Genomic DNA, 12758 nt, shown 5'->3' on the forward strand with positions numbered 1-12758 from the left:
TTGTCATGGTACTGTAGCCTGAGTCCAGTCTGTTTCTGTTCATTATGGAATTGTCATGGTACTGTAGCCTGGGTCCAGTCTGTTTCTGTTCATTATGGAATTGTCATGGTACTGTAGCCTGGGTCCAGTCTGTTTCTGTTCATTATGGAATTGTCATGGTATTATAGCCTGGGTCCAGTCTGTTTCTGTTCATTATGGAATTGTCATGCCAAGAGTGCAGAAACAGACTGGCACTCAGGCTACATATAATGTCTACTGACATAAAATATCTACATCAGAAAGTATTTCTGAGGTTAAGGGTTAGGGGTCGGGGTTAAGGGACTCACTTGACATTAGACAGTATCTCAGAGGTTAGGGTTAGGGGTTAGAGGTCAGGGACTCACTTGACATCCAACAGTGTCTCTGAGGTGAACTCCAGGATGTCAGGTTATGGTTAGGGTTTAGGGGTTAGGGGTTAGAGGTCAGGGACCTACTTGACATCCAACAGTGTCTCTGAGGTGAACTCCAGGATGTCAGGTTATGGTTAGGGTTTAGGGGTTAGGGGTTAGAGGTCAGGGACCTACTTGACATCCAACAGTGTCTCTGAGGTGAACTCCAGGATGTCAGGTTATGGTTAGGGGTTAGGGGTTAGGGTTAGGGGTTAGAGGTCAGGGACCTACTTGACATCCAACAGTGTCTCTGAGGTGAACTCCAGGATGTCAGGTTATGTTTAAGGGTTAGGGGTTAGGGGTTAGGGGTTAGAGGTCAGGGACCTACTTGACATCCAACAGTGTCTCTGAGGTGAACTCCAGGATGTCAGGTTATGGTTAGGGGTTAGGGTTAGGGGTTAGAGGTCAGGGACCTACTTGACATCCAACAGTGTCTCTGAGGTGAACTCCAGGATGTCAGGTTATGTTTAGGGGTTAGGGGTTAGGGGTTAGGGGTTAGAGGTCAGGGACCTACTTGACATCCAACAGTGTCTCTGAGGTGAACTCCAGGATGTCAGGTTATGGTTAGGGGGGGTTAGAGGTCAGGGACCTACTTGACATCCAACAGTGTCTCTGAGGTGAACTCCAGGATGTCAGGTTATGGTTAGGGTGTTAGGGGTTAGAGGTCAGGGACCTACTTGACATCCAACAGTGTCTCTGAGGTGAACTCCAGGATGTCAGGTTATGTTTAGGGGTTAGGGGTTAGAGGTCAGGGACCTACTTGACATCCAACAGTGTCTCTGAGGTGAACTCCAGGATGTCAGGTTATGGTTAGGGGTTAGGGGTTAGGGGTTAGAGGTCAGGGACCTACTTGACATCCAACAGTGTCTCTGAGGTGAACTCCAGGATGTCAGGTTATGGTTAGGGTTTAGGGGTTAGGGGTTAGGGGTTAGAGGTCAGGGACCTACTTGACATCCAACAGTGTCTCTGAGGTGAACTCCAGGATGTCAGGTTATGGTTAGGGGTTAGGGGTTAGAGGTCAGGGACCTACTTGACATCCAACAGTGTCTCTGAGGTGAACTCCAGGATGTCAGGTTATGGTTAGGTGAGGAGCTGAGACAGTTCATCCCTGGTCACCCCTCCTGGTCAGGGAGCCACTTCCCTATGACATCAGGATCAACAGGGTCTGGTGAGGGAGGATCCAGGATGTCAACAGTTGAACCCTGTTGGGTTAGCAGAGAGACACATAGTGGTTAGTATTACTGATTAGAGGTTATTATGACTAGGTAACTCCAACCAGGAGACACATAGTGGTTAGTATAACTGATTGTTATTAATGAGGTGTAACTCCAGGATGTCAGTGGTTATGGTATAACTGATTAGGGTTATTAATGGGTAACTCCAACCAGAGAGACACATAGTGGTTGTACATCCATTACAGTTATTAATGACTGAGGTGAACTCCAACCAGGATGTCAGGTTAACTGATTAGGTTATTAATTTAGGTAACTCCAACCAGGGGTTAGGGGTTAGTATAACTGATTAGAGGTTATTAATGACAGGTAACTCCAACCAGTGTCTCTGAGGTTAGTATAACTGATTCCAGGATGTCATGCGGCAGTCCAACCAGAAGATGAGGAGTATAGCTGAGACAGTTCATCCCTGGTCACCCCTCCTGCAACAGGGAGCAGCCATTCCCTATGACCAGCAGGATCAACAGGGTCTGGTTGTATAAGGATTAGGATTAGTAATGACTAGGTAACGCACACAGAGAGACACACAGTTAGTATAACTGAGCCCTGTTGGGCCAAGCAGAGAGACACATAGTGGTTAGTATTACTGATTAGAGGTTATTAATGACTAGGTAACTCCAACCAGAGAGACACATAGTGGTTAGTATAACTGATTAGAGGTTATTAATGACTAGGTAACTCCAACCAGAGAGACACATAGTGGTTAGTATAACTGATTAGAGGTTATTAACTCCAACCAGTGTTGTTATTATTAAGGATCAGTATCTCAAAATCTCCTTAAAAACATGAATGAATATTTTCTAAGAGGTTAAGGGAGAGCCCAGTTCAGGCCAGGGAGGGTACTACAGCCAGCAGCAGTCTGCCACATGAATAAAAGTCCTGTATGACGAAGCTTGTAATAGTTTTTATTAAGGGTTGTTTAGTTAAAAAACAACTTCTGTAGATCTATTTTAGTTATAAAAAGTCTGAGCTCACAATAAAGTCTTTGAGGTGCACCAGCAGCATTACCAAACAAACTGGTGTTAAAGGCAGCCTCTGTCTCGACAGGCCTGTAGGAAAAACCTGCAGGACACAGGAAACACTGTGGCTTCTGCCCACCTGGAGTAACGTCTCGCTGCCATTGGTGGAATTCCCTCTCCACATGTTTAACAGGCTCTTTATGTTTTCAGATGAATCCAGTTTGTCACACTGAGGATGAACAGACATACAGTACATGAGTTAAATTCATACGATACTATGTGTTCTAGCCTACAGTATGGACAATAGAAAAGAAACAGCATCATTTACACACAGTACATGATTACATTCACCATCATTTACACACAGTACATGATTTCATTCACCATCATTTACACACAGTACATGATTACATTCACCATCATTTACACACAGTACATGATTACATTCACCATCATTTACACACAGTACATGATTACATTCACCATCATTTACACAGAGTACAGTACATGATTACATTCACCATAATTTACACACAGTACATGATTACATTCACCATCATTTACACAGAGTACAGTACATGATTTCATTCACCATCATTTACACACATCATGATTACATTCACCATCATTTACACAGTACATGATTACATTACATCATTTACACACATCTACATTCACCATCATTTACACAGAGTACAGTACATGATTACATTCACCATCATTTACACAAAGTACAGTATAAGATTACATTCACCATAATTTACACACAGTACATGATTTCATTCACCATCATTTACACACAGTATAAGATTACATTCACCATCATTTACCCAGAGTACATGATTACATTCACCATCATTTACACACAGTACATGATTACATTCACCATCATTTACACACATCTACATTCACCATCATTTACACAGAGTACAGTACATGATTACATTCACCATCATTTACACAGAGTACAGTACATGATTACATTCACCATCATTTACACAAAGTACAGTATAAGATTACATTCACCATAATTTACACACAGTACATGATTACATTCACCATCATTTACACAAAGTACTGTATAAGATTACATTCACCATCATTTACACACAGTACATGATTACATTCACCATCATTTACACAGAGTATATGATTACATTCACCATCATTTACACACAGTACATGATTACATTCACCATCATTTACACACAGTACATGATTACATTCACCATCATTTACACACAGTACATGATTACATTCACCATCATTTCCACACAGTATATGATTACATTCACCATCATTTACACACAGTACATGATTACATTCACCATCATTTACACACAGTACATGATTACATTCACCATCATTTACACACAGTACATGATTACATTCACCATCATTTACACACAGTACATGATTACATTCACCATCATTTACACAAAGTACAGTATAAGATTACATTCACCATCATTTACACACAGTACAGTATAAGATTACATTCACCATCATTTACACACAGTACATGATTACATTCACCATCATTTGCACACAGTATAAGATTACATTCACCATCATTTACACAGAGTACATGATTACATTCACCATCATTTACACAAAGTACAGTATAAGATTACATTCACCATCATTTACACACAGTACATGATTACATTCACCATCATTTACACACAGTACAGTATAAGATTACATTCACCATCATTTACACAGAGTACAGTACATGATTACATTCACCATCATTTACACACAGTATATGATTACATTCACCATCATTTACACACAGTACATGATTACATTCACCATCATTTACACACAGTACATGATTTCATTCACCATCATTTACACACAGTACATGATTACATTCACCATCATTTACACACAGTAAGATTTACATTCACCATCATTTACATCAGAGTACATGATTTCATTCACCATCATTTACACACAGTATAAGATTACATTCACCATCATTTACACACAGTACATGATTACATTCACCATCATTTACACACAGTACATGATTACATTCACCATCATTTACACAGAGTATATGATTTCATTCACCATCATTTACACACAGTATAAGATTACATTCACCATCATTTACACAGAGTACATGATTTCATTCACCATCATTTACACACAGTACATGATTACATTCACCATCATTTACACACAGTACATGATTACATTCACCATCATTTACACAGAGTATATGATTACATTCACCATCATTTACACACAGTACATGATTACATTCACCATCATTTACACACATCTACATTCACCATCATTTACACAGAGTACAGTACATGATTACATTCACCATCATTTACACAGAGTACAGTACATGATTACATTCACCATCATTTACACAAAGTACAGTATAAGATTACATTCACCATAATTTACACACAGTACATGATTACATTCACCATCATTTACACAAAGTACTGTATAAGATTACATTCACCATCATTTACACACAGTACATGATTACATTCACCATCATTTACACAGAGTACAGTACATGATTACATTCACCATCATTTACACACAGTACATGATTACATTCACCATCATTTACACAAAGTACAGTATAAGATTACATTCACCATCATTTACACACAGTACAGTATAAGATTACATTCACCATCATTTACACACAGTACATGATTACATTCACCATCATTTGCACACAGTATAAGATTACATTCACCATCATTTACACAGAGTACATGATTACATTCACCATCATTTACACAAAGTACAGTATAAGATTACATTCACCATCATTTACACACAGTACATGATTACATTCACCATCATTTACACAGAGTACAGTACATGATTACATTCACCATCATTTACACAGAGTACAGTATATGATTACATTCACCATCATTTAAACAGAGTATAAGATTACATTCACCATCATTTACACACAGTACATGATTACATTCACCATCATTTACACACAGTACATGATTACATTCACCATCATTTACACACAGTACATGATTACATTCACCATCATTTACACACAGTACATGATTTCATTCACCATCATTTACACACAGTACAGTATAAGATTACATTCACCATCATTTACACAGAGTACATGATTTCATTCACCATCATTTACACACAGTATAAGATTACATTCACCATCATTTACACACAGTACATGATTACATTCACCATCATTTACACACAGTACATGATTTCATTCACCATCATTTACACACAGTACATGATTACATTCACCATCATTTACACACAGTATATGATTTCCGCTCATTATGCAAGTTACAAATAAATGTACAACTAAAGTGAAGGAATAAATGATTAAAAATCCTAAATAAAACAGAAGACCAAAGTCCTTACCCTGGAATCAGTAGCTTTGTTCTGCTGATGATGTAACTCTAGAATCCATAGAGATGGAATGATACTGATGAGGAACAGGAAGATGGCAGGAGAAAACCTGGAGACACGGAAAGATAACATGAAAAGGTATTAAAAACAAACAGTCAAGGCTACTAAACTTTAAGAAAAAGTCATTTCACAGTTCTATGTTATTTAGATTTACCATTTATAATCCTGTAATTGTTTTCTCTTCAGGGTTAAAATCATCTCGACCACCAGAGGAAGATAAAGGATCGTCAAGAACCAATAAAGAGCATTATTCTTAACCCAGACCACCCTCCATACTCCTATCAGAGAGATGAGGAGGAATAGCGACCGGGTAACAACCGCACAGATAAACTTCAATATCATCTTTTTGTCTGGGTCGGAGAAATACTATACAACTCCAGCTGCCTCAATAACGGGGCATGCTTCTAGTCTGCTCGCTGTCAGCCACTTCAACACACTGTTGAAAAAGTGACCGTTTAGGCACGCCTCTGTTATGGGTGTAAGATGGCACAGTGATGCCATCTGTTGGTAAATGTTCATTACTGCAACTCTTGTGTTTTACCGGGGTGCTTGAGATACCCGGATGTGTTGTGATGTACTGAACAAGACTGGTCACTCGCATCAATGCCTCTGTCTCGTCATTTAACGTTCAAACATGGTGTCAGAGTCGGATAACTAACCATGCTTTCCGCAAATTAGAGTCACCTGCTCTGGTTTACAAACAAATGCTTATTTGTGTAAAATTTCGCCCGGAATTGGCCTTAGCTAGAGTGAGTTTGCTAGTTAGCTTGTGTTGTTAGCACCGGTTAGACATGGCAGCGAACATTCCCCCTCCCGCCGTTATGAAGCTCAGCGGGGGATTGGAGCACGAACTGGGATACGTTTAGAGGTGAATGGGAGGACTATGCGCTAGCAACGGGACTTCTGGAAAAGGAAGATGAGGTAGTGGCTGCCACTTTAAGGACTTTAATGGGAACTGAATGCCGACACGTAACACAACCTGACCCTAACAGCACCTTTACGCCGGCAAAGAACGTCATCTACGAGCGTTATGTTTTCGGTCGTTGCAAACAGGAGGACGGGGAGTCCATTGACAGCTTTGTCACTAGGTTAAGTAAGGGAAAAGGCAGCTACATATGACTATGGTGCTTTAAGAGATGAACTGATCAGAGATAAGATTGTGCTTGGCATAACTGATGAGGGCACCCGCAGACGTTTGCTGAGAGAACGTGACCTGACGCTGGCCTTGGCAGTGGAGACATGCCGTGCAGCAGAGCTTACTGATATATGGATAAGGTCCATAGAGCTAGAAAGGCAACATACGGACAATGTCAATGCTACATTCAGGCAGCCAGTAAAGAAATTCCCCTTTGCCACAGCTAATGCTAATACTACAGTCAACTCTGCAGTAGACAACCCCAATACATGCCGATATTGTGGCATTTCTCATGGACGAGGAAAAGAACACTGCCCGGCCTATGGAAAAATATGTAAATCCTGTGGTATAGCTAATCACTTCACAAGGGTCTGCATGAAAAGCAAGAGAAAGGAGGGTAAAGTGCACTCCATGTCACGCCCTGTTCGAAGTATTTTGTGTTTTTCTTCATGTATTTGGTCAGGCCAGGGTGTGACATGGGTTTTTGTATGTGGTGTGTAGCTTAGTGGGATTGTAGCTTAGTGGGGTGTTCTAGGAGAGTCTATGGCTGTCTGAAGTGGTTCTCAATCAGAGGCAGGTGTTTATCGTTGTCTTTGATTGGGAACCATATTTAGGCAGCCATATTCTTTGGTTGTATTGTGGGTGATTGTCCTGAGTGTCTTGATGTCCTTGTTCGATGTATGTTGACACAAGTATAGGATGTTTTCGGTTTTCGTTTCGTTTATTTGTTTTGTAGTGCATGTATTGATTCGTGTTACGTTGTTTAAATAAACATGGATTGCAATCGACACGCTGCAGTTTGGTCCGACTCTCCTTCACCATATGAAAAACGTGACACTCCATGGAAACAAACACAGGGAACGACAGCACAGAGGATGTATATGCTAGCGAGTGCATAGGGGCAGTGAGGGCAAAAGGACAAAAGTGGTTTGTCACTCTGCTACTTAATAATAAACCACAGCAATGCCAGCTAGATTCAGGGGCCACATGCAACGTTATGAGCCTTAAAGACAAAAGGAGGCTCGCGCCCAGAGACAAACTCACACAGAGTAGCACCAAGCTGAAACTGTATTCAGGCCAGTTCATGACCTCTTTAGGCCTGTTTGTGACAGAGTGTGTTTTACGTGGCCAGAAATACACCCTTGAGTTTGAAATAGTTGAGGCTAGTCAACAGCCATTACTGTCAGGTTCTACATGCGAGCTCCTTGGACTTATTAACTTCACCATCCCAGCTGATCTTAACATTATAGACAAAGTCCAGGCTGGGCCCCTGAGCAAGGAGACACTCCTAAGCAAGTACCATGATGTCTTCAACGCACCGGTCGAGTCAGTTCCCGGGGAAGTCCACTTTGAGTTGGACGCAGCAATCCAGCCTGTCCAGTGTGCACCCCGCAATGTACCAGTGGCCTTGAAAGCAGCTACGAAGGCTCAGCTTGACAAATACGAAGCAGATGGCCACATCATATCTGTCACCGAGCCTACGGACTGGATAAGTAATATGGTTATCATCAAGAAACCAGACAAGCTACGGATATGCATTGATCCTAAACACCTCAACCGGGCTCTGCGATGTTCACATTACATTATGCCCACGTTGGAGGATGTTCTTTACAAGCTCCCAAAGGCCAGAGTCTTCACGCTCGTGGATGCCAGAGGTGCCTTCCTGCAGTGCAAGCTCGACGAGCCCAGCAGATACATGACCACCTTTTGGACACCCTGGGGCAGGAAGAGGTGGTTGTAGCTTCCGTTTGGTGTCTCTGTGGCTCCAGAGGTGTATCAGCGGAAACAGCATGAGCTGTTGATGGGGCTCAGTGGTGTGGAACCCATAGCAGATGGCATGGAACCCATAGCAGATGGCATGGAACCCATAGCAGATGGCATGGAACCCATAGCAGATGACATCCTCGTAGTGGGCTGTGGGGACAGTGATGAGGAGGCAGAATGTGACCATGACGCCAAGCTGCTGATGGGACTCAGTGGCATGGAACCCATAGCAGATGGCATCCTCGTAGTGGGCTGTGGGGACAGTGATGAGGAGGCAGAAAGTGACCATGACGCCAAGCTGCTGGCCCTGATGGTCAGATGCAGACAGGTCAAGCTAAGGCTAAGCATAAAAAAGCTTCAGTTTAATGTGCCAGAGGTCCGCTTTCATGGGCACATCTTGTCCTCCACCGGATTGAAGGCAGATCCTGAAAAAGTGAAGGCTGTCTTGGAAATGCCCCACCCATCTGACGTGAAGGGGGTGAAGGTGGATCCTGATAATGTAAAGGCTGTCTTGGAAATGTCCCACCCATCTGAAGTGAAGGGGGTGAAGGTGGATCCTGATAATGTGAAGGCTGTCTTGGAAATGCCCCACCCATCTGACGTGAAGGGGGTGAAGGTGGATCCTGATAATGTGAAGGCTGTCTTGGAAATGCCCCACCCATCTGACGTGAAGGGGGTGAAGGTGCATCCTGATAAAGTGAAGGCTGTCTTGGAAATGCCCCACCCATCTGACGTGAAGGGGGTGAAGGTGGATCCTGATAATGTGAAGGCTGTCTTGGAAATGCCCCACCCATCTGACGTGAAGGGGGTGAAGGCGGATCCTGATAAACTGAAGGCTGTCTTGGAAATGCCCCACCCATCTGACGTGAAGGGGGTGAAGGCGGATCCTGATAAACTGAAGGCTGTCTTGGAAATGCCCCACCCATCTGACGGCTTCGTCGGATTCGTCACCTACCTGACCAAATTCCTACCGCGGCTCTCTGAAGTGTGTGAGCCACTAAGGAGGCTCATGGACAAGGACACCATCTGGCATTGGCTCCCAAAACATGACGCAGCGGTGAGGGAAATAAAACAACTGGTCACCCAGACACCCGTACTGCGATACTACAATGAGTCAAAACCTGTCACGATTCAGAGTGACTCAAGCCAGTATGGACTTGGCTGTTGCCTCATGCAGGAGGGCCAGCCTGTGGCATTCGCCTCTAGGGCACTCACCCCAACAGAGCAGAACTATGCCCAGATAGAGAAGGAGTGCCTCAGCATTGTGTTTGCATGCCAACGCTTCCACCACTACCTGTACGGGCGCGACAATATTACCGCAGAGATAGATCACAAGCCCCTAATTGCTATATTCAGCAAGCCTCTCCTGAATGCCCCAATACGACTGCAGAGCTACTGGCCCTACAAAACTACAACCTCAAGGTGGTGTATAAGCCAGGGCCAGAGATGTATGAGTGGCACACTCAGCAGGGCTACTGCATCAGGCACTCACACACACTCCATGCATGAACAACACGCAGTGTGCAGCTTACAAACAGAGCAAGTGGATTTTGAACACATCAACCAGGCGGACTACCTCAATGTTACGGACCAGCACCTTATACAAATCAGACAGCACACAGACAGGGACGGGCATTGAGGTCTGTGATTCTGATGGGCTGGCCCGACTGCAGGGAAGAAACTGCTTTAGCCGTCAGAGAATATTGGCCAATCAAAGAGGAGCTCAGTGTTCAAAACGGAGTAATATTCAAGAGTCAGAGAGTCGTTGTTCCCCGATCTCTGCGCCCTGAGATGTTGGCACGCGTGCACTCAAGTCACATAGGAGGTGAGGCCTGTTACAGACAAGCACGTGACACACTGTATTGGCCAGGAATGCAGAGTGAAATCAAAGACTATGTCAGTAAATGCACAGTCTGCAATGAATATGCCATTGAGCAACAGAGAGAGACGATGATGTCCCACGAGGTACCGATGCGCCCCTGGCATATAGTAAGTCTAGATCTCTTCCAGCACAGTGGCAAAGACTTTCTGCTGGTAGTCGATCATTACTCAGACTTTTGGGAGATTGACCTCCTCCCCGACCTCTCAGCAGAGACAACGATCAAACGCTGCAAGGCTCAGTTTGCCTATATGGCCAGCCAGATAGGGTAATTTCAGACAATGGACCCCAATTCTCCGGAGTTGAGTTCCGAAAATTTGCTGCAGGATGGGAATTCGAGCACGTCACTTCATCACCACGACACCCTAAAGCTAATGGGAAGGTGGAGTCCGCAGTAAAAATTGCAAAGAACCTCTGCAAAAAGGCTCTGCAAGAGGGCAAAGATGCCTGGAAAGCAATCCTGCAGTGGCGCAATACCCCGACAGAAGGCATGGACAGCAGCCCGGCACAGCGCCTCATGGCACGGCGCTTAAAAGCAGCTCTGCCAGTAGCCAGCACTCTCCTGGAGCCATGTGTGGTGACAGACGTGCTGGTGAAGCCACGTCACAGAAGACAGGTCTCCAAGTTCATCTACGACAAATCAGCAAAATACTTACCTGAGCTCAGGGTGGGTGAAACGGTGCGAATGAAGCCACTACCAGGGGACCGGACAGGCCTCTGGAGACTCGGATCCTGTGTACAGAAAGTGGCACCATGCTCCTACTTGGTTGAAGTGAATGGATCAATGTACCGTCGTAACAGGGTTGACCTTCGGATTGCTGAGCCAGCACCTACTCCGAACCCTGATGGCCAAAGGGGTCGCATGACAAAAGACAGAACCCCAGCAAGTCACATGTGGCCTGAGGCACTGGGCGAAGAGCCAGGGGATCACAGGTCGGCCGCTCCCTCGCCCATCAATTCTCCCCTTAGACGTTCAGGTGACACGCCTGTGCGGGAACCCGCAGTCCTCGCAGACAAGCCCCCTGTCTTTTCACGCTGCGGGCGTCTGGGCCAGCCACCAAAAAGACTTAATCTGTAGGTTTTATTAACAACAAATCAATACATAAAGCACATGAGGGAACACAAGCGTACATAGATTACAAACAATGGACAATCGAGCTAGGGGGTACAATATCACATTACAATTACACAAGGACCTGAAGGGACATGCATATACTTACAATTATAACAGCTTTTTTGTTAGTAGAGCATTTAACCGTCTTAAAATACAGTTCAATTTCTTTTTGAAGGATACGAAAATGTGGTTTTCTGTTTGTAAATTTACATTTGTGTATATGAAATTTGGCCAAAAGAATAATGAAATTAATTACATAAAAATGATTCCGCTTATTTCTATTGTATGTAAAGAATCCAAACAGTACATCTCTCCACAATAGTGTAAAATCTTCATAAATGTGTTCAATTATAAACCTACTGATGTCTTGCCACAGTTTTCTTACATGCATACAATGCCAAAAAAGATGCACAACTGTTTCTGGGTGGTCATTACAAAAGGAGCAATTTGAGTTGATGTTTTCCTTAAACTTCTTCATATAGTGGTTGGCAGGATAATATTTATGAATAATTTTAAAGGAAACTTCCTTAATTTTGTTAACAAGTAGGTATGTTTGTGGCAACATCCAAACTTTTTTCCAACAGATATTATCAATAAATCCATTCCAATAAGGCATGACATACAACATCCTGCTGAAACAAGGATCATATCGCTCTGTTGTTGTACTGAACAAGACTGGTTACTCGCATCAATGCCTCTGTCTCGTCATTTAACGCTCAAACAGCCTCCGCACAACGAATACCCAATGGGTGCTGCCGGTGGCAAAATGCTGCGCTTGACGCGCGACATTGCAAAGC

At 43.4% G+C, this 12758-nt stretch overlaps 1 long non-coding RNA gene across 1 annotated transcript; it reads right to left on the reverse strand.

Annotated features, from left to right (window-relative positions):
* Positions 1 to 2760: 2760 nt before the first annotated feature.
* On the reverse strand, positions 2761 to 6472 carry LOC124023647. The gene is made up of 3 exons (XR_006836712.1): positions 6224 to 6472; positions 6022 to 6118; positions 2761 to 2848 (listed from the first exon to the last, which is right to left on the reverse strand). It is a non-coding gene; the product is annotated as an uncharacterized LOC124023647 (long non-coding RNA).
* Positions 6473 to 12758: the final 6286 nt, after the last annotated feature.

Source organism: Oncorhynchus gorbuscha, unplaced genomic scaffold (assembly GCF_021184085.1).
Source record: "Oncorhynchus gorbuscha isolate QuinsamMale2020 ecotype Even-year unplaced genomic scaffold, OgorEven_v1.0 Un_scaffold_1667, whole genome shotgun sequence".
In the NCBI taxonomy this organism is placed as follows: Eukaryota; Metazoa; Chordata; class Actinopteri; order Salmoniformes; family Salmonidae; genus Oncorhynchus; species Oncorhynchus gorbuscha.